Source organism: Pseudopipra pipra, chromosome 5 (assembly GCF_036250125.1).
Source record: "Pseudopipra pipra isolate bDixPip1 chromosome 5, bDixPip1.hap1, whole genome shotgun sequence".
Classification (NCBI taxonomy): Eukaryota; Metazoa; Chordata; class Aves; order Passeriformes; family Pipridae; genus Pseudopipra; species Pseudopipra pipra.
In genome coordinates this window covers 293,337-317,212 of record NC_087553.1, presented here as the reverse complement: position 1 = coordinate 317,212, position 23,876 = coordinate 293,337, and the positions used below count along the sequence as shown (strand labels likewise).

Sequence of the window (23,876 nt, the reverse complement as noted above, 5' to 3'; positions counted from 1 at the left end):
CAGGTTTGAAAATCAGAAGTGTTCGAATAAAAATAGTGTCTGGAGAGGGAGGCACAATATGCTTTTGTTTTCTAGCCTGTTAATACCTGAAGAGTGGGAAGGGAGGGACGGTTTACTACAGGACTGGGGGCTACTTTAGTCCTTTCTTTAACTGAAAAGGGGGGAAAGTGTTTATTTGTTAGGGACCAGCCTGTATGTGTATGTACACAGAATAGCGATTGATTTGCTGACGGTACTGGCAGACACGTGTGCATTTCACGCCCTTGGAGGAGAATTTGCAGGGATTCTGTTTCCCTTTGTGGAGGTAATTAAGCCACACAACAGCTGTCTGGCAAACATTAGCACTCCACTGCCTGGTCCCAGGAGAGCAGAGGCAAGGCAGGAGTGATGTGACCAAGAGACCGGCAGGACTGGGGTGAGAATCAAATCTGAACCAAGCCCTTCGTGGTTAAGTGAGGCACGTTGTGGCTGAGAAGGATGGACTCTATGGGGTTATACTTCCAGCACCTCATACAGCTGCTACACAAATCATGGAATCCTTTAGGCTGGAAAAGGCCTCTAGGATCATCAAGTCCAACTGTCAAATGCAGAAGAGAAAGTAATTTTATGTGTCAAGACAAAAGATACAGCTGTGCTAAATGCTCCACAAACACATAATAAGAGGAATTCTCTTTGTGACCCTGCTCAGTCTGTCTAAAAGAGAAGGAAGTCTCCTCTAAATTTCTTGAAAACCATACAGCAAGGTAAGCTCTGCCCCAGCTGAGCAAGATTTAGGCATGTCTCTTGATTTTCCTGTTGAATCAAGACCATATACTAGTTAAAGAGGACACCTTTCAATTAATGCCATTTCTCAAAATGCAATGTACATTGCATTGTTTCACAGAATCATTGAGGTTAGAAGCACAAGCTCCTAAAACCACATGGTTTGTACAGTATCCTCCTGATCTATAAATAAGCAATCTATGACCTTTGTGCTCTGGAAGCCTGTTAAAGACCCTGGCAGCACATCACACAATATCTTAATATAACTTCCCAGCTCTTTGTGGGAGGCTGCCTCCGTGTCACCGAGGAAAGGAGCTGGAGGTGACAGTTCAGGCTGTGCCACCTCCTTCCGGAGCCAGCTCAGTCCTGCAGCCAGTGCTGTGCCTCACTGGGCATTTATAGCTTAGGGAGTCAGTTCCACTGCAAACAGTCCTGGGCACAGTGCAGACGGACACAGAGTGCAGGCCAAGGTACAGCTCTGCTACTGCATTAAGGTACTGAGATTAAGGGTGTGTTTACCAGGTTTCTGTTTCAGTGAAAATTATAATAATGAATGCCATTAAGTACAGTTCAGTAAAGATGCAATTTAGAATGTTAAAATATTTATGTGAGCTCTAAAATGCCACCCTAAGTAGCTGTTATATTAAAATTGCATATTAAAACAAAATACAAATTTCCCTTCCCTACTTAGTGTCAGTTACTTCATTTTGATTACTGAAAATATTTTGCAGTTGTTTTTGAGTTTTCTCATTTTTCTCTCCTTAGATAAATGAACTTAGAATTTTAATGAATTTATGCTTAGAACCTTCAATACTTGAACTTCTATATGCTTTGATAATTAAAACGAAAAGCAAAATAAAATTTAAAAGTGTAAAATGCAGGCATAGTGTTTCCACAGAGCTAGAATGTTTTCAGTTTTCTTACATGTCACACTATTCTGGAGCATGGTATTATTCGAAGCAAATATGCGTTCAACTATAGGAAGGCTTTCTTAAGTCTTTTCCTTGGGTGTCAGGGCTCCAGTAAGCTGTTTAACCTAGGAGTGTGACGGGAGGACTCTTCCAGTGACACTTGCTGAAATAATATTTGTTAGAGTGCACATGGTGAGGCAGCCACTTGATTCAAGAAGTCTAGAAAATGCAGCGATACTTCACGTGAAAGTGGTGTATTCCACTGGCAAAGATTGTGATCTTTTTGTAAAAAGAAATTTATTCATTTTAGACAGAACTTGTGATTTTTAGGGTTATACTTGCATTTGTGGTGTGTGTTAGTACATAATTTAGTTTACATATTTCATCTACACCCTTGTAGCTCGATGCAGATCTGTCAGTGTCTAGTTAAGTGTCTACTTGGAGGATATTTTTATCAGTGATTACACAAAGGAAATTGAAACTAAAGACTTCCTCTTAGACTTGGCCGTTCATCCACTGTTCTGCTCTTGAATTAATGAATGCTCAGTGCAACACTGCAAATGAAAAATGAGCTGCTGTTGAAAGGGAAATCCAGGTATGTTTTATGGATCATTTGCTTTTCCTGCCTCCTTGTGACTGCACAAGCACTGCGTTTTGGGGAGAGTGAGTTCTAAAGGCAGCTGTCAGAACCAGGACAGAGATTTGGTTTAGTCATGGTCTCCATGCAAATGGGTTTCTCTTGCCTTTCCTCCTTTCCTGCTGCCCAAGGCAAAAATGGTTTTTGGAGTTTGTGGCCCCAGTTATGTGAGTATGTGTTGTGAGAATTAGTAGTGCCAGTGGAACTCAGGGTTGATAAATGCTACTATTATTTTACAATTAGATATTAAATGTTACCTGTATCACCCTCTCAGGAAAACACGCTGCACTTCCAGGGAAGAAACACATAACGTGACATGAAGGAAATGAGAACATGTTTAAATGGAGTGTCTCCAGGATAGTCAAGGGAGAGATTGAACTGGAATTCAGCTGAAGTCTTCTGTAGGTACACGCACTGGTGAGGAATTAGCAGAGTGGGAGAGCCAAAGGGATATGCTCAGCTTGCTGCTTTCCCCCCGGGGAAGTCTGATGCGTGTTTCTGGTGTCATTGAGCCCTCTTTTGGTTTGCTTTTAGTTTATGGAAGAAAATAATCCAAGGCTTCTTTTGTTTTTCCTGCTGTTGTTGGACAAGGTTTCTTTCAGCGATGTCAAACCAGTTGACTTGCAACAGAAAACAGTGATAAATAAACAAACCCAGAAAGGCTTTTTCTGTGTTTGTTCCCCACTAATTTTTAGTGTGCTGATACGCTCAGTGATTATTTATAACTGTATGAACACTGTGTCTGTCTGCATGAGTACAGAGAGACACGCCTGGTTTAGTTGTGCATATGAAGAAAGGGAACTGCATAAAATATTTTTCATTCCTCTTGTTAATTCTCGACTGAAATCCATTGAACATTGTTATTCTTTTGCTGGTAATGCACAGACAAAAGAGCAGACTGTCACCAAAGACAATTCCTTAATTCATATTTGAGAGGATAAAAATGTGGAACATGTTATTTATTTTATGGATATGTATGTGCATAGTTAAATGTGTTATAATGGGCCAAGGAAAGCAGAAAGGAATCTTCAGTGCACAGATGGCATGGGAAGGAGAGAACCAAGACGGAGCTGACTTGGAGATTTGAGGAAGAGGAAGGGAAGGCTCCTATTGGGTTCTCAGTACTGGTGGCATAAAACTTTAATTTCCTTATAGAAGCAGAGCAGTTTGAAGTGATAGGTTTGACGGTGGGAGCTGAGTGTTGATTTTCTTTTTAATGTATTATTTATAATTTAAGAAGTTGTTATTTACTGTATTTTATTTTATTTTACCTTGTCTTTTAAAACTAGTATTTATTATTTAAAATAATAGAATGAGGTTTGGAATACAGATTTACACAAATATGTATACATCCATTGTAGAAAAAAATGTATGAAGGGAAGAAAATGGATTTAGATCAGTTCAATTTGACATTGTGTGTGTAAGAAGACTTGGGAGCCTAATCCGTACTGATGACAAGAAAGATAATTTTGGGGAGTGAAATGTTATGACCTGCCCCAAAGGTGAGGGTAAGTGAGATCCCATGGGGCAGGTGAGAGTGAAAAGACACTGAATGACCGGTGTTTTCATATATATATATATATGGCAGGTTTATTTTAGAACAATTTGGTTGCAGTGGAAAGGGGGGGTGTAGCTGTTTTGGTTGTTATCTGTAGAAATACAGGAATATAAAAGTATAAAGATACTGCTTCAGGAAATGTGTAAGGAAAAGACAGAAGGTGGAAGAAAGGCTAAGCCTGCTGAGGCACACACACATCTTGTTGTGTGATTCTTTCATTGATCTGTGCATTCTCAGGGCAGTGCTTTGAGGAATACCAGGTGCCAGCCTGCTCAGTACCTGAAAGCTGCATCAGGAATTATACCTGAGAACTCATCCTCTTGGTTTGCTCCCTTTGACTTGAAGGATAGAACCAGGCAAATTTTCAATGATTTTAATGTGTTTTAAGCTATATCAGAACATGTTTTTTCTGATGTTTTGCTGAGTAATTGGACCAGCTACTATTTAAGAGTATCTTATTAATACTACTTTATGTCATTACAAATGCTGGAATATAAGGGAAGTTACGTTTTGTTGCTCTGTTGTTAAGGAATTTTGGAAATGTTTAGGTTGGAAAAGACCCCTAAGATCATCCAGTGGAACTGTTAACCAAACACTGCCGAGGCCACCACTGAAACACATCCCCAAGTACCACATCTACACACCTTTAAATCCTTTCAGTGCCCTGGGCAGCCTGTTCCAATGCTTGGCAATCCTTCCAGTGAAGAAATTGTTCCTTGTATCCAACCTGAACCTCCCCTGGCACAGCTCGAGGCCGTTTGCTCTTGTCCTGTCGCTTCTTGCTTGGGAGAAGAGACCAACCCCCATCTGGCTACTAAAGCCCCCTCAGAACCCCTTTGGAAGGAGCTCTGCCTTGGGCAAGGGGAGAGCAGATGCAAAGAGCACAGTAGCTGCTGTTGGCTGGAGCCTGTTAAAAAGCTGGTGCTCCCTTACTGACAGGGCAGTCAGTACTTCAGGAAGCTCTAAAAGCAATAAAGCAGAGTTCAGATTCCATCATGGGTGTGCTTCCCTTCTGAATGAGAAGATATTTTACCAGTGACAGTTTGCAGCCTTTTTCAGTTATTGGGTACTTGTGATATCAGACCTGAGGGTGACAGAGAAGACCATGATTATCATGTGTCCTGCTTAATAAGGGCAGTTCTAGTTTCTTGAAGCTAAAACTACCTTCTGAACAACTTTCTAGCAGAGGAAGATGGTGTATCTTTGCTTTTGTTGCTGGGATGCTTGCAGTAGTTACAGATACATTATTACATCCACAATGAGACTTTGCAGATTTTTGTCATCTCAGATGCACTGAATAACTCTGGTATAGCTTTGAACAGTCCTGAGGGGCAATTTGGGATTGTTGCCAGATAACAAAGCACAGTGTAATAAAACCCTGAAGTTTGACAGTACTTGTGTTTGTTGATGTATGGAGATTAAAAGTAATTCTGAACAAAATTTTGTTCTTTATTTCAGATTCACTGATAACATGGAAACCAGAGTCTGTTAACCACTGGCTGTTCCAGATATGATGTCAAAGCCAACAAGGAGAGTTGAAGTAGTGTGACTCAAAAAAAGTATTTTGGTAAGTCACCTAATGTGCATTAAGAAGTTGAGAAAGTGATATTTTTTTCTGTTTGTAGCTCAAATGTGCTTTTAAGAAACATTACTAAAAACACAGTAGGCTGTTGACATTTTGGGAAGTGTTTATCCCTTCAGAAGGCTAGCAGACCAAACCCACTGCCTCCCTTCAGGTGTGCTCAGTTAGAACAGCCTCCCACAGCCTCGTGGAACACTCCACAGCCCCTCGGCGTGGCATTCTGGCCTTGCTCAAGTGTAGCACAGTGCTCTTCCTATCTCTGCCACTTCCACTTTCTTTCAGAGTTAATTATTCACACCTTTCTTGGTAAGCATCACCTCAGCATGTCAGGAGGAATAGTCTCATGTTCCGGCTCCACTGAAGAACATCGTGTGTTTGAGGAGTCTGGCATTGCTTTCCATATGTATTGATTGCAGCAGGTCCCAAAACACAGATATAATTGTTGTGTATTCACTATCTAAATATGCACTACAGATTTTAATCTCCTTCCTGAACCCTTAAAAGCTGGTTTTTTAGCGTGGTGACCCATGGCTGTATACTGTTAGTTCTGAACTGTGCTGGTGCTGTCATTTACCTGTGTGGCTCTTACGTACCTCGAGGACTCTTTGGTTGGCAAGTGCAGCTCACAGTGTTGCCTGGCTTTGTTAAAGCCTGCTAACGTGTTTACATGGGACACAGGTTACACAGTTTCCACTCACACCAGTCCTAGTTCTGATCTCTTTTTGCTTTCTTGCCTTAAAGTGTGCTACAGAATATCTGTGCAGGTGATAAAAATAAAAAGCTGTGTAGCTCTTCAGTGTCGCTGGAAAGTAGGATACAGGTGTGTACCCTACTCAGGTGAGGCTGCATAGGAACGGGTAGATATCACCCAAAGGTAAATTGCACTTGCATCTAAAAGAAAATTTCTGAAGAGAAAATTATTTTATATTGTTGTGGGCTCCTGTCCCATTTTTAGAAACATATTTGAGAAACAAATCTGAGAAACATAACTGAAATGGCAGCGTATCCTCACTGCAGTACCTGGGTGTGAGACAGAGTGTGCCCTTTTTGAGCAAACTAACAGTCTTGGAGTAACCTGAATAATTTTTTCCTTATTTTTCCACTCCTAGAACTCTTGTATATACCTCCCCATCCCCTCTTTTCTCCCCAGAGTTTCTTATAATCTGCTATTCAAGAACTGCTGCACTTCCCTTGTATTCTGTATCCCACTTTGGCCCAAGTAATAAGTACAGTAGAGACGTTCCCTTAATCATTCTATCTGTCTACTGACGTCTTCATAAGGAACAGATGATGTCCAGTGTTGTACCATGGTAAGGCATGGAAGTGTCTTCCTTCAGCCTTCTTGATGTTGTTCCAGCCAAACTGTTCCAGTTCTCACTGACATAACATGTCCTCTGGACTGGTGTGCACGTGCTGTTCCCTGCCTGTACGTGCTTTTGGCATTCCCACAGTCTCAGTGTATTTCTCATGGTACTTGCATGAGAAAAAGACATCTGAAAAATGGCTCCAATGCATTTCTCTTCTGCAGAGGCAGAGCCTGGGGCAGTGCTGGAAGCAGCTGTAACCTTGCCTCAGCAAGGTGCAGCGCAGCTCCTTTTCTGTAGGCATGCTATCCCAGCACAGTTAACTGGGCAACTCCTGATGCAAGGTATTAGTATTTTATTATCATTTCTTCTGACACCCACACATGAGCATTCACGTTACCAGTGCATCAGAAAAGGTCATAGTTGCTTAAATAAATAACACTGGTATTTTGCAAACGACCAATTAAGTTATGAAAGAAGCCTCTTTTCATATAGCTGCTGGCTTTGATCCTTCTTTGCATTATTTAAGAACTAAGGCTCCGGAGTGAATTCCTGGTGTCAGTCACTGAGTGCAGCTCTGCTGTGCTGACATGTCACGGGACCTCCTGACCAGGACCAGGGCAGCCTTTGGGCTGGTGACAGTGGGTTCTCTTCCCTAGGCTGGAATTCCTCCGTTGGCTTTGCTCCCGTCTTTTCCCACACCATCTCTTTGGCACTGGTTTCCTCTGGTTCCTGGCACAAAGTCTGTGGTTGCAGTGTGATGTGTGCCCTCTGCAGTGTGGGATTGCTGTCTTGAGTGGGGTTTCCAAGGCTCTTGAAACATTTGCTGCCTTCCCTGCACCTCCTCGTTCATCTCTCCAAGTCCGAAAACTGCCTGCACAAAATGTTTGGCCTGATGTAGGTGGCACTGGTGTCCCCACGGCCAGGGGAGAGGTCAGCCTCGCCTCTGACACTGGGGGGAATGTCCCTTTAGATTGCAGTTTATCAGAAGGCGTTCTGGGAGTTAAAGAATAATTCTTGTGAAATTTGGAATTATGGTCATTTTTTAAAATAACATTTTCTGTGAAGTTCTTTTTTGACTACAGACTGAACAAGGAAGGAAACAAAATATTTGAGTTCTCTTTAAAGCAGCTACTTTCTCTATGCCTTTTTCTTTTCTCTGTTTAATTCCCAGTACCTCAGAGACACAGTTTCCTCCCTTGGCAGGCACTGTGACCTTAAAAATAGCCAGCTCCAAAATAAACACAGAAAACCCCCATTTCAGTTGTTTCAAATACATTGTAAGTAACCAAACCCACATCCATGCTAAAGCTGAAATTCACAGTCTGTTGGAGCTGCACCAAAAGGGGGCTGTTGCTGCTCGGAGGGTTAGCATTCCTTGTGTTGTGTTCACACTGCCTCTGTCACCAGAGACGTTGGTTACAGCTCAGAATGCCATTTGTGAGTCATTTGGCACTACTTCTACCACTCTGGCAAAATGTTTAGAGGGGACACTTTGTTTGGATGAGGGCCAAGCAGGGCACCAGACACCTAAGGAGGTGGTGATCCCAGGATGCTTCCATGGAGGGACATCCCAGCTGCCTGGCCCAGCTGGAAGGGGTGGTTATTTATCAAACAGAAAGCTCATTCTGTCACTTCTGGTTGTAGGAGTCCACTCTCTGACCCAGCTGCAGGAGGAAGGAGGCAGTTTGGCCAGGACCCCTCTACCCAGGGCACAGGCACAGGGCTCTCCCTGCCACCCTGCCACTGCTGCCCTCACTTGTGCCCCGGGCTGGAACAGGCCTGCAGTTCCCCTGCAGCTCTGTCCCAAGAGCACTTACGGGGGGCTGGGGCAGGGCCCGAGGGCTGGTCCGTGTGCTCCAGCAGTCTGCCTGGGCAGACTGGCACAAAACACAGGTACTCCCTTTGCTTTTCATCTTGCAGGGGGGAATTTTCTGTCTCTGAATATGCCAGCTGTATCTGTATGGTGTAGCTAATATTTAGGCACTTGAGTATCTTCCTCTGAATATAGTCTGAAATTCTTCATTTATTTAGGAAGACTATGTGTTACAGTCTTTTGAAGGCTCAGAACAGGACTAAGAACCTTTTCTTGATTAGCATAGGCAGCTTGGTCCTTGGGGAAAGAGGAACAGCTGGAAAATGAACAGGGGGAGAAAGCAAAAGAACATTTTGTGTACTCTTCCATCTAAGATACTGCAGGGTTTGGGAAGGTTTTCTTAATCCGTTGTGTTAACCTGATCCACAGGAAACTCATTTTGAAATTAAATATACCAAAGTATTTATGATTTACAAAGAGGGAGAAGAAAGCTTTAAAAGTATCTTGTGTTTGATCTATTTGTCGCTATGAAAATATTGACAAAAGGCAGGATAATGGCCTTCATTAAGCTTATTACTGTTGGCTTGTTTAAATGCTTTCTTTTTAAGGCAAACTCCCATTAATACATGAGATTATTTCTTCCATAGTTGTGAAGGAATAAAAGATGGAAATTTTGAACATCAAACTGTTAACAATAATTCTAAACTAGGTAATCTGTGATTCCTACTCAATAATATGTAGTGTGGCAGAGGGGGAAGCTTTTCAAAGTAAAAAACATAGTTTTTTACTAGTAGTTTGTGCAGAATTTATGCTCCAAAATATCTTTAAAAAGCAGCTTCCATGTAAAATCAGAAACATGGTGTTAATGACACAGTTGTAAAAGTGTTTCAGAAAATAAATAATACTGTATGGATCCAAGGCAGACGGATCAGACTCTTGCTACCACTGTGCTGCTGCTCATGCTACCTGTGCTTGTTAGTTTGAAGCACTCTGAGGTGGCTGAAAGCTCATTCTGCTTGGCAGGAGAGTGATTGTGTAGCTGGGGTTAGAAATGCAATTCCTCGTGTTGCAGTGCAGGCAAACCTGACCCTTAACCTCTCAGTTGTCCCTTGCCAGCGCCAGACGTCACTGTTGGCAGCCCAGAGCTGGTAACAGAAAGGCTGATTGCAGCTCCTTGCTCTGTCAGGTTCCCCTGAGTGAGCGTTAACAGTGACACACAGCTGCACTGCCATCGCTGCAGCGTCCAGGGAGCCGGGGGGCCACAATGTCCTGTTGGGATGCTGGGTTTCCTCTCCACTGACACTGCGACCGTACTCTTGTATATTTTCTGTTCACTCTTAGTGCTCTGGGTAAGGTTTTGGTATAGGTGGAAGCCCCCCAGGGCAGCCCTCAGTGCACAGAAGTCCCTGGCTGAAGAATGCCAAGGAGCAGGGAAGGCAGAGTTAGCATTGCACTGCAGGGAAGCACAGTGCTCACGTTTCCCTTCCCAGAATTTCTGACAGGCTCTGTTTATACCTGCTGTGCAATACACCTCCACCTCTCTGTAACTAAGAGTGAACTTTGGGCTTGTTACTCGCCTGATCCTCAGAGCCATCCCTCCTGGAAGGCTGTTTGCTCAGAGGTGCAGGCTCTGCCTCCCTCAGTCCCTCTCAGTGCTGCCTCACAGCCAGTCTCACCTGGGCTCGGGGGGTGCAGAGCTGTGTCCTTCTGTGTCCTTGCAATACTTGCATTGTGCATCATAATGCTTATTGTACTGGAACCCAGTTAAGAGAGAGGGGTTTGGATTGGTTTGCTGTAGGGACACAGAAGGAAGTGAAGAGATGTAGGAGGTATGGGTAATAAAGCTTATAAAAGGCAGTAAAGGTGTGCTTGGAGCTGTGAACCAAAAATACCACTTGCCTACAAAATTCATTTGGTGTGCAGGGTTTTTTCCTCCTTTGGCTTTTTTTCCTGTTGTATTATTTTGTATCTTTGGAGTTGTGGGGTGGATTTCTTTTTCTCAGGAACTAGCAGTATTTAAAATATAGGGGGACATTGCTTTATTAAAACAATTCTTTTAGTTGTCACGGCAACTGGTCTTACATAAATGATGAAGAAAGGAGGAGTGCATGTATTGATACATTAGGTCATAACAGGGGATCCAATACTTTTTAAACTAACAAAGGAGCACTCCAGGGTTTGTTGTTGCTGTGGCTCATTTTATCCAGATGATTTTTACAACTTTAGTATTCTCCAGGTTCACAATCAAAAACTGCAGCCCTTGTGTGCTCACAGCTGCATCAATCCAAATTTCTTTTGTCTATGCACCTATTAAGTTCCTCCATTAGGATATCTATTTGTCAAAACCAGGCACAGAACTATATCATAAAACCCCAGATGTGATACTTAGTGATTCTCCCCAGAAGATTTTTCTGCTCTTCCTTTCCCAAACTTCCCTGAGTCAGACAGGCAGAAATGGCAGCATTAGGGAGAATGCTGCTGTGTGCCCAGGGTGATCTGGTTTAATACAAATGGCTACTTTCCCTGCAGCTTCGCTCTCTTAAAGGATAATTGGAGGCTTGAGGAGGCAGGAGTATTATTCTAGGATCAGCATATGTGATTTCCTGCATTTACGTGTGACTAGGGAATAGTTCACCAAAGAAGTGGAACCCCAAAAACCAAAAGTGTGATGGCAAAATTTAGAATTTTTCTCTTCTCTAGGATTTAACAGTAGAATCAAAATTCTTTGCTGCTCAAAAGGTTTGCTACACTTAAGAAAAAAAACATGTCAAAGAAATGTGCCATAATTACCATGCTTAGTCTTTTTATTCCCATTCCTTGATTTCTAAACCTTTTTCCCAATATTTGCTGGTTGGTTTTTAATCCTTATGCTCATCTGTCTGTAATCATCTTGCTTTTCCTTTCTCTTTTGCTGCTTACAGTCCTCGTTTCGTTTCCCAGTTGTTTCTCAGGTCGTGTTCACCTTTTCCCCTACCACTGTATGTGCTGCACGTGGATTCTCCTGTTTGCAGTGTTATTAAGAAAAACTTTCAAAATATAAAATGTTATAAATTCCCTCTGGGATATGATTATTCCTATTCTAACATCCAGCAAACCAAAGCTGATAACTTACATTGCTGGGGCCAGTGGTGCCCATGTATTCTTCTGCTTCCCTCTCTTGCTTACAAGTTTTGTCTTTTTAATTCCAGTTCTCCAAATTTAAGGGGTAGAACCCTTTTGTTCTCTCCTAAGTGTTGAAAGCTGGCTTTGGTGGCTCTGGAAAAGAGGCTGTGAGGATGGCAGTGCAGAGCTGCTGGGAATGGGTGTGAGGAGCCGTGGGAGCTGCAGTGTGAACAGGGACTCTGGAGAGCACACACAGGTACCTCACTTGGGTATGTCAAAAGTGACAGCTGTGCCATCCCTCCTCGGTGTTTTTATTTAAATTGAACTGGAACTGCAGGGTGTGTAGACTTTTGCTTTTTCCAGTGTCAGCAGGTGGAATGCAGTATATTCTTCCCAGGAGCCCGTGCAAGCATTTTTTTCTTAATCTTTGTCTTGCTGTGTTTAAGTTTGCATCTGCTGGATTCTGCTTTGAGTTTCAAGTTCAAAGGCATCCAGATAGTCCTTGTGAAATATCACAGAAACCACTGAGTTTCACCTGGGTTTGCAAGGAAATCTTGTCAAACCACGAGTTTCCCACACTTCCAGTGTGAAACCTTGTGCTAACTGAAAGATTTTTTTCTCCCAACTTAGATTAGAGTTAGCTTAACTCTGAAGGGTGATGACCCATGAACTTCTTCATGAACCTTGGCCTGCTTTTAAGTTTGTAACAAAATTCAGAATTCTTTTGATTTTGGGGGTTTGTAACGAAACCAAAGGACAGCTGCAGTCAAGGTTGTCTTAGAGTTGGTGGGTTTAGCGCTGGGTGCAGCCTCTGAGCGGAGCATGGTAAGTGTGCCAGGTGTGCTCAGTTCTGGCAGTGCTGTCCCTGGGGCTGCAGGATGTGTGGGAACAGTGTGTCCATGGAGCAGGGCTGCCCTGGGCTGGGGGCTGCAGGATGTGTGGGAACAGCGTGTCCATGGAGCAGGGCTGCCCTGGGCTGGGGGCTGCAGGATGTGTGGGAACAGCGTGTCCATGGAGCAGGGCTGCCCTGGGCTGGGGGCTGCAGGATGTGTGGGAACAGTGTGTCTGTGGAGCAGGGCTGCCCTGGGCTGGGGGCTGCAGGATATGTGGGAACAGTGTGTCCATGGAGCAGGGCTGCCCTGGGCTGGGGGCTGCAGGATGTGTGGGAACAGTGTGTCTGTGGAGCAGGGCTGCCCTGGGCTGGGGGCTGCAGGGGCCTGGGAACAGTGTGTCTGTGGAGCAGGGCTGCCCTGGGCTGGGGGCTGCAGGGGCCTGGGAACAGCGTGTCCATGGAGCAGGGCTGCCCTGGGCTGGGGGCTGCAGGATGTGTGGGAACAGTGTGTCCATGGAGCAGGGCTGCCCTGGGCTGGGGGCTGTGTGGGAACAGCGTGTCCATGGAGCAGGGCTGCCCTGGGCTGGGGGCTGCAGGGGCCTGGGAACAGCGTGTCCATGGAGCAGGGCTACCCTGGGCTGGGGGCTGTGTGGGAACAGCGTGTCCATGGAGCAGGGCTGCCCTGGGCTGTCAGACACCGCCGGGCTCCGCAGGCACGGGGCCTGCACCAGCACCGTCTGGAGTGGGAACAGCATCCCACGTGTGCCTGTCCCGGGCAGGGATCCTCCTCCTCTCCTGTTGTACCACAGCTCTTGGTGGCCTAGACAAAGCCCCTTGCACTGGCTGTGTCTCTCTGTTTCCCATAGGAGAAGGGTCAGTGTGTAGCTCGGAAATGTCTCACAGCTAAAAGCAGAGGGTTACTGGCAAATGCCCCACAGTCCTATGTAAACTGTAGGCTAACTTCTTCTCTTTTCTGAGAACGTTTTACCCTGCTCTCTCTGGAGCCTCAGAGTAGTTTTCTTTCAACAGTCAGGCTCACAGGCTTTCTTGAAAGAGGTAAAGTTTCAAAATAAGCTTCTTCAGTCTGTTTTCCCAGGTAGCTGGTTCACCTGCCACCTGCATGCTGCCAAGGGTTTCCTCACTTTGGCTTTTGAGGGCCAGCCCTTTGTCCCCATTCGGTTACCTGTTCGTGACCTGGTTCATTGAATATCAGATAGCAGCATCACACTGGAGCAGAGTCTTCGTAGGAACAGAGGGAACAGAAACGCTTCAGCCTAATCTCTTCTAGCCTCAGTGTACCCGTGTAATGCCTGTGTTTTCAGCATGCCTATGTCATTATTCCTTACCTGTTTTGTTGGGTTTCTTTCCTGTATTACAGGTCCCTCAAAGTCAGAGCTACATTAAAATTAACAATGATTATTTTCTTTCATTATATAAGTCCAGGATGGTTTGGGGTTTTTTACACCTATCACCCTTTTCAAATATATCATTAGCTCAGTGGCTTTGATTATTTTGTGTCATTAAGAAAACTGCAAGCAAAATCCCCTCAGCCATATTTTATTTATAGGAGGGTGACAAAAGCATGGTTTTTTGAGGTTAGAAAGGTTTTCGGTTTTGTTTTTTAGGTGGTTTGTTTTTTATCTTTTCCCTCAGGAAACAGTGTAAAATTATCTGAATCTCTAAGCCTGTAATTTGGCAGGTACCTAAATCTTTAATGAATAGCATGTGCTTTGCAGTTTTTTCTAAAGATTTGCATATTTGCTTCTTATGATCCATCAGTTGCTAATACTTCTATGAGGAGGCTGGTGGGCACACAATTAAAAGAGAAAAAGATTGTGCTTATTAATTCTTGGTGCTATTTGCTTTTATCAGCTGTGGTATTACTTTATTCTACTTTAGCTGTCCCTAGCTTATTGGACATAAGAGTTAAATTGGAGTGAGAAGTCATCTGCTGCGATGGAGGTGTGGGCTCCATTCTTTAAGTGTTCCTTTGCTGGTTCTGTTGCAAGTGCTTTTAAAGCTGTGCTGAAGACTGTGAGGTTCGTGGAACTGTAATAGAAAACACTGGTGTCTGGACTTTCAAGGGAAGAATGTGGTTAAGATTACAGTGCCTGAGTCACTGTCAATGGGTGGTCTTGAGTCCATATGGCTCCCAGTAGACGGGCACGGCAGAGTCTCTGCTCGGATGGGCCGTGAGCTGCACTCGCCGAAGGGAGAGGGTTGGAAAGGGCCACCCTCGACTGTGTTTTGCCTGCACGGTGGTAAAAATGCTCTCAGGTGGCTTCTCGGAGCAGCTTGGTTTTAACTTTGCTGCAAACAAGGTAAAGGGTTTGCTGAGAGGCTCGCTGGCTGCAGAGCCACGCTCCCTTTGGCTCCTGGGGTGGCTGCTTTTCACTCGGGGCGTCCCCATTGTTGCGCTGGGCTTTAATGAGGCAGTCACAAAATGTCTGCCTCACTGCGACCGCCATTTTGTGGCCTGATTGTTGGATAATGAAGACTGTGAGAAACAGAAAATAAACAACGTGGCACGGAGGGGCTTTCAAAAGGAGCACCAAATCTGCATGTTTTATTTAGACACTTAATTGTTGCCGACTGGCTGCGTTTAAACAAGCGACTTTACAGTGTCTGGAAGAAAACCAGCTCCCGAATTTGAGGAGCTGACCTTGGGTAGATGCCATCAACTGTTCTTTTCTGTTGGCACGAATGTGCTGCTGGCAGTGTCTCCCTGTAGCTGCAGTCACTCACCCAGCTCTCAGTCAGAACCTGCTTCCACTGTACTGGGCCACCAAATCATGCTGTTGTTGTGGTTTAACCCCAGCTGGCAGCTCAGCCCCTCACAGCTGCCCGCTCCCTCCCCTGCCACGGGACGGGGACAGAACCGGAAAGGTAAAAGGAAGAAAACCCGTGGGTTGAGATTAAAATCAGTTTAACAGGGAAAGGAAAGGCTGTGCACAAGCAAAGCCAGACAGGACATTCATTCCTCCCCTCCCATGGCAGGCAGGTGCTCAGCCATCCCAGGAAAGCCGGGCTCCACCACGGTCACGGTGACTTGGGAAGATGAACACCATCACTCCAACATCCCCCCTTCCTCCTTCTCCCCCAGCTCTGTATGCTGAGCATGACCCCACGTGGTCTGGGATGTCCCTGTGGCCAGCTGGGATCAGCTGTCCTGTCCTGTCCCCTCCCAAGCCCTTGTGCCCCCCAGCCCCTCGCTGGTGGGGCGGGTGGGGAGCAGAAAAGGCCTTGGCTCTGTGCAGGCCCTGCTCAGCAAGAACTAAAAGATCCCTGTGTTACCAGCACTGATCCAGCACAAACACAAAGCACGGCCCCTACAGCTACTGGGAAGAAATGGAACTCTACCCCAGCCCAGCACAGCCCTTTATTCCAAATATTATTTGCAGCCCCTTTAATAACCAAGGTTAGATAAAAAATATATAGGATATTTAAAAATAAGAACCTTCAAAAAAGCTATAATTAAGGTTCTTTAATGGAGCAACACATAATGTTCTTTGGAAATAAAGGAGAGAGGCTACAAATTCGCTGAAAGCAAACTAAAAATGTGTGATGGGAATTGAAGGGACACAATGGAGTTGTTCCTGTGGTCCTAGGGATGTAGTACTCACCATGTGAGGAGTGAAGTTAGAGGTATTTACTTGGTTCTTTTATGAAATTATCTGGTTTGTGTATGTAACATGAGGAAGGGTGCCTTACATTCACAGTAGGGTGCAGCTTCAAGGCTGTTTAAAATTCTGCCATATCTTAGTGATAATAGTTAATCCCAGTATCAGAACAGTACTTCTATTTTTAAAATGCAATCAATCAATCATTTTAATACATTGCACCCTTAGTGCCAAACACCTCAGAAAACGGTGTGTTTGGCAGTAAAAATAAAGCATCTGAAACTCCTTCTGTAGAGTCATTCTTCCTTTCTTTCTCACCCATGTAAGTACAGTAAAAGCTTAAAGCTGCAAGAAATAACTGGAATTACATAATAAGGAGTATATCCTCCAAACAAGACCATTTGCCAGGTAGGGGTTGCTGTCATGGACTGAGCAAGGTGGGACACAGAAATTACCTCACTTAACTAAAGTTCTGTCTAAAAATACTGCACGTGCTGTTTGTTCTTGGGTGTGATTTTGGCTTTTGAGGTGGGAGTTGTGTACAGATGCTAGACTTCCTTTTAAGGGGATTACACTGGAAATTGGTTCTTTCTGTTTATTTCTCAGGACAGCTTCCCCTGCCTACCATGCTTTTTCAGAAAGCTGTTTATATCCCCTAGGAGTAATAGAAGTTGTACATAACTCAGGTTGGGTTTCTGCCTCTGCCACAGTGATTCACACAAAAGCACACTGTCTTGTACATCTGTTCTTCACCTGCAAAATAAGGATTAATGCTTCCTTAGCATTAGTGCTTATAAATTACTTCGAAGATCCTCCAATATGCTCCAAATATACCTGTCAATGTTGTTAGTGATAAAAAGGTGAACTGCATAACTCAGTCATGTTAACAGCATATTAACTGAGAGGGTTTTTAACACAACTTGAATATAAAAGTATCAGCACCATATTCCAGCAAATAACCAGTACAGTAAAAGCATACCTTTATATTACCTCTATTTTCTCTTCCCTCTGGGTTTTCTCGTGAGTGGGCTTTTTCTTGGGTCACTTATTTTCTGAGACTGACCCTCAGTGGTTGTATTGATGAAAGGCTTTGCTTTTTCTTAAAGGATCAGCAAGAAACAGTGATGTTTTCAGTCATGAACGTGGCGGGACCACTGCATTGGACCGAACTGCCCAGCATCCTCTCATGTGAGTTACTAGGTAGTTTCAAACATGCTTGTTTGCCCCAAGATAGATAGAGGGGGAAGGTCTGAAAGAGATTTTTGATTTCAGTTGAACAGTAGTCTCCACAAATAGGTATTTGTATGATAAAAAATAACTCAGTGCAAAGCAAGCTTAGTTGAGGTGAAATTGGAGCCAAAAGCGCAGATGATGTGGACACGGATCACAGGTTACAGAGTTAAGACATCTGGATTTCTAGTCAATTCTCTGAAGGTGTACCTAGAAGTTAATAACATTTGGTTTCCTCTTCCAGGAGAGCATTTTTTTACATGGTGTCTGAAATCCGGCTTCCTTGGGGGATTAAGAAGTGTTTTTCCATTAATTCAAAAGTTGAAGGTGCCTTCAAAGTACCAGGCAGCTTATGATAGTCCTTCCCAGCCTTATGCATTCATGGCATTCATGGCTGTGTTTTGTGATGGGTACATGTAAGTGCATACTTCCTAGGGACAGCTGTCCCAGCAGGCAGGATTCAAACAAGACATTTGTGTTAAGACTTCTTTAAATTATTTGCTGCTTTGATAAGCCATCTCTTAGTCAATATCTGAAAGGATTTTTCTAAGTAGCAGTCAGGAGGGCTCGTATTTTCTGTTTGTCTGCTCCCCTAGGTCTCTTCCCATTACGTGTTTCATTTTAACAGGCAGCAAGCATGTTCTGCTTCCTTGAGATGTCTGCATGGCCAGCATCTGGAGAGCAGCCATGTGGGCTGTTCCACACGGAGTTTTTGGAAACACCATTTGCTGGTGGAACGATCCGGAGCAGACACCTCTTTTGGCAGAACTTTATTGCCATCTATTTTTAGCTGAACTCTCAAACATCAGATTACTGTGTGCGAGCCACCAGAGTGTGTCTTGCAGACAGGCACTCTGAGGAGAAAGGAAGACTTCTCTGTGTGGTGGCTGAAGTGCTTGAGGTGAGTTGTCTGCACGTACCTTCTGCAAACTGCCTTCAGCTCATTAGTGTGGTGTCCCAAACTGGGTTCAGAGCTGACAAAGAAACTGGAAGGAACGTGGGACTTCTGTTACTCTCATGGCACATGGGACATACAATGAACTGGGGAGGACAATGCTGGCCAGGATCCTCTGTTCTGAAATGGCAGGCACGCTGTATTCCACCAGCAGAGCACACAGCTAACAATGCCTTCATTAATAACTCTCTTCTGGGATCTCTCAGCTGAGGTCTGCAGCTTTCCAAGAATTCCAAGAAGGGCTTGGACTGTTGTTGTGCCCAAGGCCAGGGAAAGGCCTAGAGTTCCCCTAAACAGCAGGGCAGTGGAGTGCATGGGAAACTGTGTAAATTCCCTGCAGAATCCAGCCTCCATTTCTGTGCTTTCACTTTTCTCAGCAGTTCATGGAAGCAGCTTGTTCTTAGTGATGTTGATACCCATGTTTTTGTAAATTATTGCACATCTATGTGTCAGATAAACTTATAAACATATAGAGGTTTAATTTACCATACTTAGATGGCACAAATGAAAGACTTCATAGGCCTCTTACTAAGGTCTGTGGTTAGTGTATGTTGAATTCATCCTACAGTGGCATATGTTGCTTGTTTGAGTGGTAGAGGGCAGAGTGTCACAGTGCAGTATATCAAGTGTCTGATCCTTTTCTGAGCCTTTTCTGAAAAGGAGCTGTTGGATATAGAAAGAGCGTGGCACTCAGGAGACTTGAGTTGTGTTTGAATATTTGAAGGGCCATTTGTGCAAACTATATTGTATTTATACAACACAATTGTTTTAAGCTCCAAAACACATAAAGGACCTTCATGAAAAATCTCATTTTATTTCGTGAAAATTCTTGAGGTTATTTTTTATTTGATTTTTGAAATTATTTTTAAACAAGACTCTTCCTGTCTGAACATAGATTGCAAGTAGTTTGCAAGCAATTAGTTTGCCCAGTGTTTGGACCCTCCAAAGGCCATTACAGAGCAGCAGTGGGAATGTAAGTTAGTGCCAGGGCAGCTTTCATTCCTTTACCACAGTTCATGTTACAGGGTCAGAAATATCAGCTTTTTAAACAGAATTGTAAAATATACTGCCTGTGTTTCCAGAAGTGAAAAGGCTTGCTAGCATGCAGCATCACCTGCGTTAGGCTTCTTGTGGTGATGACTTTTTACTTGGCTATTTTGTGTCTGATTGTTGCTTCTTCACATTACTTTACCAGAGTCATTCATTTAAAAGATCTCAGGGAGAAAACCTCAAACAAATGCCAGTACTTAAAGGTCATTATCATTGTTTCTCTGTGATATTATTAGGTCCCAGTTGTGATAATGTGGGTAGCTTGAGTAGATCTACTTAAGATCTAGTCTGGTGTTCTGCTGCAGCTATAAACCTCTAAAAATGAACGTTGCATACTATCCCAGCCTTGCTGTCTCTGTGGATCACTCTGGGGTGACAGACCTTTCTGAAAGCACGTGTTATTAGAGAAGGTATAAAGGAATTGTTTGTGTATTCCCACATGCCTTATTAAAGCAGTCCTATGTATTCTGTTCTCCTTTTTCTCTATGTATTGCAGTAAACTTAGTTTACTTACTTTATCAGTTCTCATGCAGTGTGGATAGCTGAAGTCATGACAATCCTGTTCATCCTTTCAACTCTAATACTCAGTAGTAGGTTATGTTTATGTTAGAAAGATCATAGTTTCTCTTACATTAATTACCAAGTAGGTGAGTGTTATAATTGTTATTCAGAGCCAGGATGATTCATTATTGATAGAAAGTGGTGTTCCTTTCTTAAAGGAATGGAGGCTGTTCATTTGGAATATTCAGTGTTACTGTTGTCTTTCCAATGAACACGATTTGGAGTTTGGTTCCATTTCCAGCAATTAAGGATCATTCCAGCAAAAAATACTGCTGATCCACAGTGGGGCACTCTCAGTATCCAGCAAGATTTGGGAATGTTCTGGGATTGTCATGCCTCCATGCATTGATGTTCTTAGAGGAAAAATTACTGTACTGTGGATTTGGTGTGTCTCAGGTTATCATCCACATTTTATTTAACAGTGTGTGGCTTTTTTGGTTGTTCTTGTAAACGTGCTTTCTATGTAGTGTTGATGCTGCAAGACTTGGAAATCAGGAGACTTGTATATTAACATTTCCCCAGCACCATAAAAGATGGTGGAAAATGTGTGTTTGCCAACATAACTAGTATCCAAAAATGATGCATGTATAATATATGGACAGGGAAATATTTAAATGTAGCAGGGGAAGTTAAACTTTTATATTTCTTAGGTGTTGTGCGTTTAAACATTCAACTTGCTGTATAAATTCTGGAATATTTTTGTTGGTTCTTTTTTCCTCCTTGCTTGTGTAAGTATTTTACAGGCTCTGATTTTCTGGCCACAATAGAGCAGACAGAATTACTTGATGTTGAGAACCTTGTTAATTTTATGGCCCATTTTCACATGGAGATCAGCTTTTATTTCCCCTCTCGCTCTTTATCCTTAATTCAATTGTTAGTAAGGTTTACTGAGCAAAAACACTGGATGTATTATGGGAAGAAATCTAATCAATGCAGCACCAAGGGACAGTCCTCCAGAGTCCTCCGTAGTGGCTGTGAGCCAGACTAGAGGTTACTACGAGGTTACTCTGTCTGACTTTCACCAGAATACCCCGTACTTGTGCAAAGGCTGCGGCCGCCCGGCCGTGTGTAACAGAAGCCTCATTTATACAGCTCCCAATATACAGATACACCTGTTCCCCAGCCCCGGCACACAGCCCGGGTTTCCCCTTTTAAACACTTTGCATGTCTGTCTGCATTCCCTGCTGTCTGCAGTTGCTGTGCCGTGGCACTGCAGGGCAGCTCCAGGCAGCGCCCTCGGGGAATGCAGAGCTAAAGAAAGGGCTGGCAGATGTCAGTGGACTTTGCCAAATGCTGTTCTCCGAGTTAGATAGTTTGAAAGATTCATTGGCTAATCCAGACTTGGTGATACAAAAGTATCCTCGTTAGTCATGGCTTTAAGTGTGCATTTCTTTAATGCCTGCTCCTTTTTCAGGTGTTGATGCAGAGAATTGCATTGACGTATGTGTGGGAAATCTTTTTTTGTTTGGCAAGACTGCTGCTCACCTTCCTCCCAAACCCCAACCCTCCTGTCTGTAGCATTTAAGTCCTCTCAGAGCTTAACTCTTTGAAAGACACAGTACTTCCCTAGGGCTTTTGTCTGTTTTGGCTCTGAGTTCTAATAAATCACTTGGCAGTAAAAGATAAACCTTTCCCCTTTGATGAAATATTTGTTAAGCACTTTCTAGAATATAGGTTTACCTCAAGAGCTACATGTCTTCCTTGTTAAAGGCAAGAAAAGGGTCAAACCCAATATCAGATACAACTGCTGACTCAGCACAGGAGCAAAACTTTGGCATACCCAGTGAGCTGTGTATTTTGTGGTTACCCAGCTTGGTTTTCTGACCAGCATGTTGGGAATTGTGTCAGTACTTCTTCTAGGCCTTTGCCATATTTTGTGTAAAAGAGCAGTAAGTTCTCACAAAAAGTCTGCTGTTCCCCCAGCAGTCCCAAGGTGCTGTGGTGTCCTGGGGCCCCGTACCTGCACACAGGTGTGTCCCAGGAGCAGCTCTGGAAGTACTGGGGCTCCTGTTCCACTGGGAGTGCAGAGCAGTGTCTGTGGCAGCCACATCTGCTATTGCATTCACAGCCTTCCCAGTTGTTTTCCCAAGGCACAACTGATAATGTCTGTGTTTTGGGTTTGTTTCTAAAGCTTTCCCGTGGAAATTTTTGATAAGGTATGAATCCTAGCACCAGATATTGATGGCTAAGAGTAGGCAGCAGTTCTGCTGACGTTGTGCTGCAGTCAGAAACTCTGGAGGAACTGAATTAGCTCTATTTCAGTTTCAGCACTTCTGTGTCTGCAGTGATGTTGTTCCTGCAGTACCACGTTGCAGCATTTGATTGTGAATTGTAGCCTGAGAAGTATGTGGCAGCTTCAGTAAGTTAAACAAAACTTGGAGAAACACAGTCTCCTCAGTTAAAAATCCTAAGAACATAAGATTTAACAGTCTGGGCCAGACCAAGGGTCTGTCTGGCCTACTGTCTTGTTTTCAGCAGTGATTAGTAGTGTAGTTATGGAAAAAATACCAGTGGTCAGTGTCTGGAATAAATAGGCAGAAGTGCTGTGGTTACTAAGTCAGTCACTGCATGTGGGAAATGCCCCTGGAGTGTAGCTGTCACAGGTCAGAGCATTCTGAGGGGAAAGCCTGGGTTTGTGTGGTTGGATCCACAGTCACATCCCGGGCACATGGACATCCTGTCAAACGCCAGGCAAGTCTGGGGTGAGATCCCTGTGTTCCAGCCTTTTACAAACCCTCTGTTTGTTATGGGCATTCATCTTCAATGGCAGTAAATACAGCACTGTTGAAATGCAATTAATGACTTGCTCTTAATTACTTTTAGTGACCTGCTTCTTTCGATAGTGGATTTGATTTGCCCAGATTATTTCTGTATTACTTCAGCATAGACCCCATTCCTTTAGTCTTTGAAGGTGTTTTGAGGACTTGGATTGTAGAAGCAATTTTCTGTTGTTACTTCAAGTGGCATTATATCACAAAAATTTACATTTTGCTCAAGTGATTTAGTAAAATTGCAGTCAGGTTGTAGAGCTTATGGGCATAGGAAATAGCTGTAGTTACCACACCTATGGTGTCTTTCACAAATATAAAGTATTCCAAAAGAGATTCATAGCCAGCACTTTGCTAAAATGGGATTAGTGGTGCCACTTCATAAAGATCCTACTTCAACAGGGTTCCAGTCAGTCATGTTGTTGGGGTGGGGGGTTTTAATCAATTAAAAGGCTAATTTCTCCTTCCTTCCCACAAAGTAAACACCTTGCATTGCTATACAGTAAACTGGGGCTTTTGCATCTTAGTGAACAGCAGATGTCAGTTCTGCAGTGTTTGGCACTGCACTATGTCATGATGTGTAAGAGTTAGAGTTTAAAAGTCGTGAGTTAACACAGCCATCCTGTTGTATGGAAACTTCCATGGTGAGGGCTGGCTTATCCCATTGGCCTTCAAAAATATGCACTGAGGCTAAGCTAAAGCAGGGACCCCCCTTTCCAGTGCCGGCCAGTGATGGCTGAGGTTCTCTTTAGCACCCTCTTTTGGTGCGTTGCATTAGTAAGCGACCACCAGCTCTGTGACAGACTAAAACTACGTGTAGGCTTGCTGAACTCTGTGTGTGGCTAGAGTACCTGCTCCAGAGCTGCACCGGTGTTAGTTCTCTGACTCTCACACTGCATCACAGTTAATGCACTCCCACTGTTTGCCTCTCCTTTTGCTTTTGCTCACAGTGTTAAAATACAGTTCTTGCTAGAGAATATTGTATTTGTATTTGTACCTGATGCTCAGTAGTGTCTGGCAACTGCTGCTCTTCTATAACCAATCTAGGAGAGAGGGTTTTCTTCCTAACTCTCTGGAGAAGGAATTTAAGACCCAGCCATGAAAACACGACATGACTGAGTAAAGTTCTTCATGTCTAAACATTTGCAGGATTGTAGCCTACTGTAATAATGGAATAGTCTGAAAACC

General features: G+C 43.7%; 1 protein-coding gene across 2 annotated transcripts in view; it reads left to right on the top strand.

Annotated features, from left to right (window-relative positions):
• Positions 1 to 23,876, top strand: part of LOC135413923 (uncharacterized) — a 193,153-nt gene that overhangs the window by 127,043 nt on the left and 42,234 nt on the right. For both annotated transcript variants that reach the window (XR_010430494.1, XM_064654038.1), the window contains exons 7-8: positions 5,327 to 5,435; positions 17,231 to 17,312. The gene's annotated coding sequence lies outside the window, so the exon portion shown is untranslated. The remainder of the gene's footprint in view (positions 1 to 5,326; positions 5,436 to 17,230; positions 17,313 to 23,876) is intronic.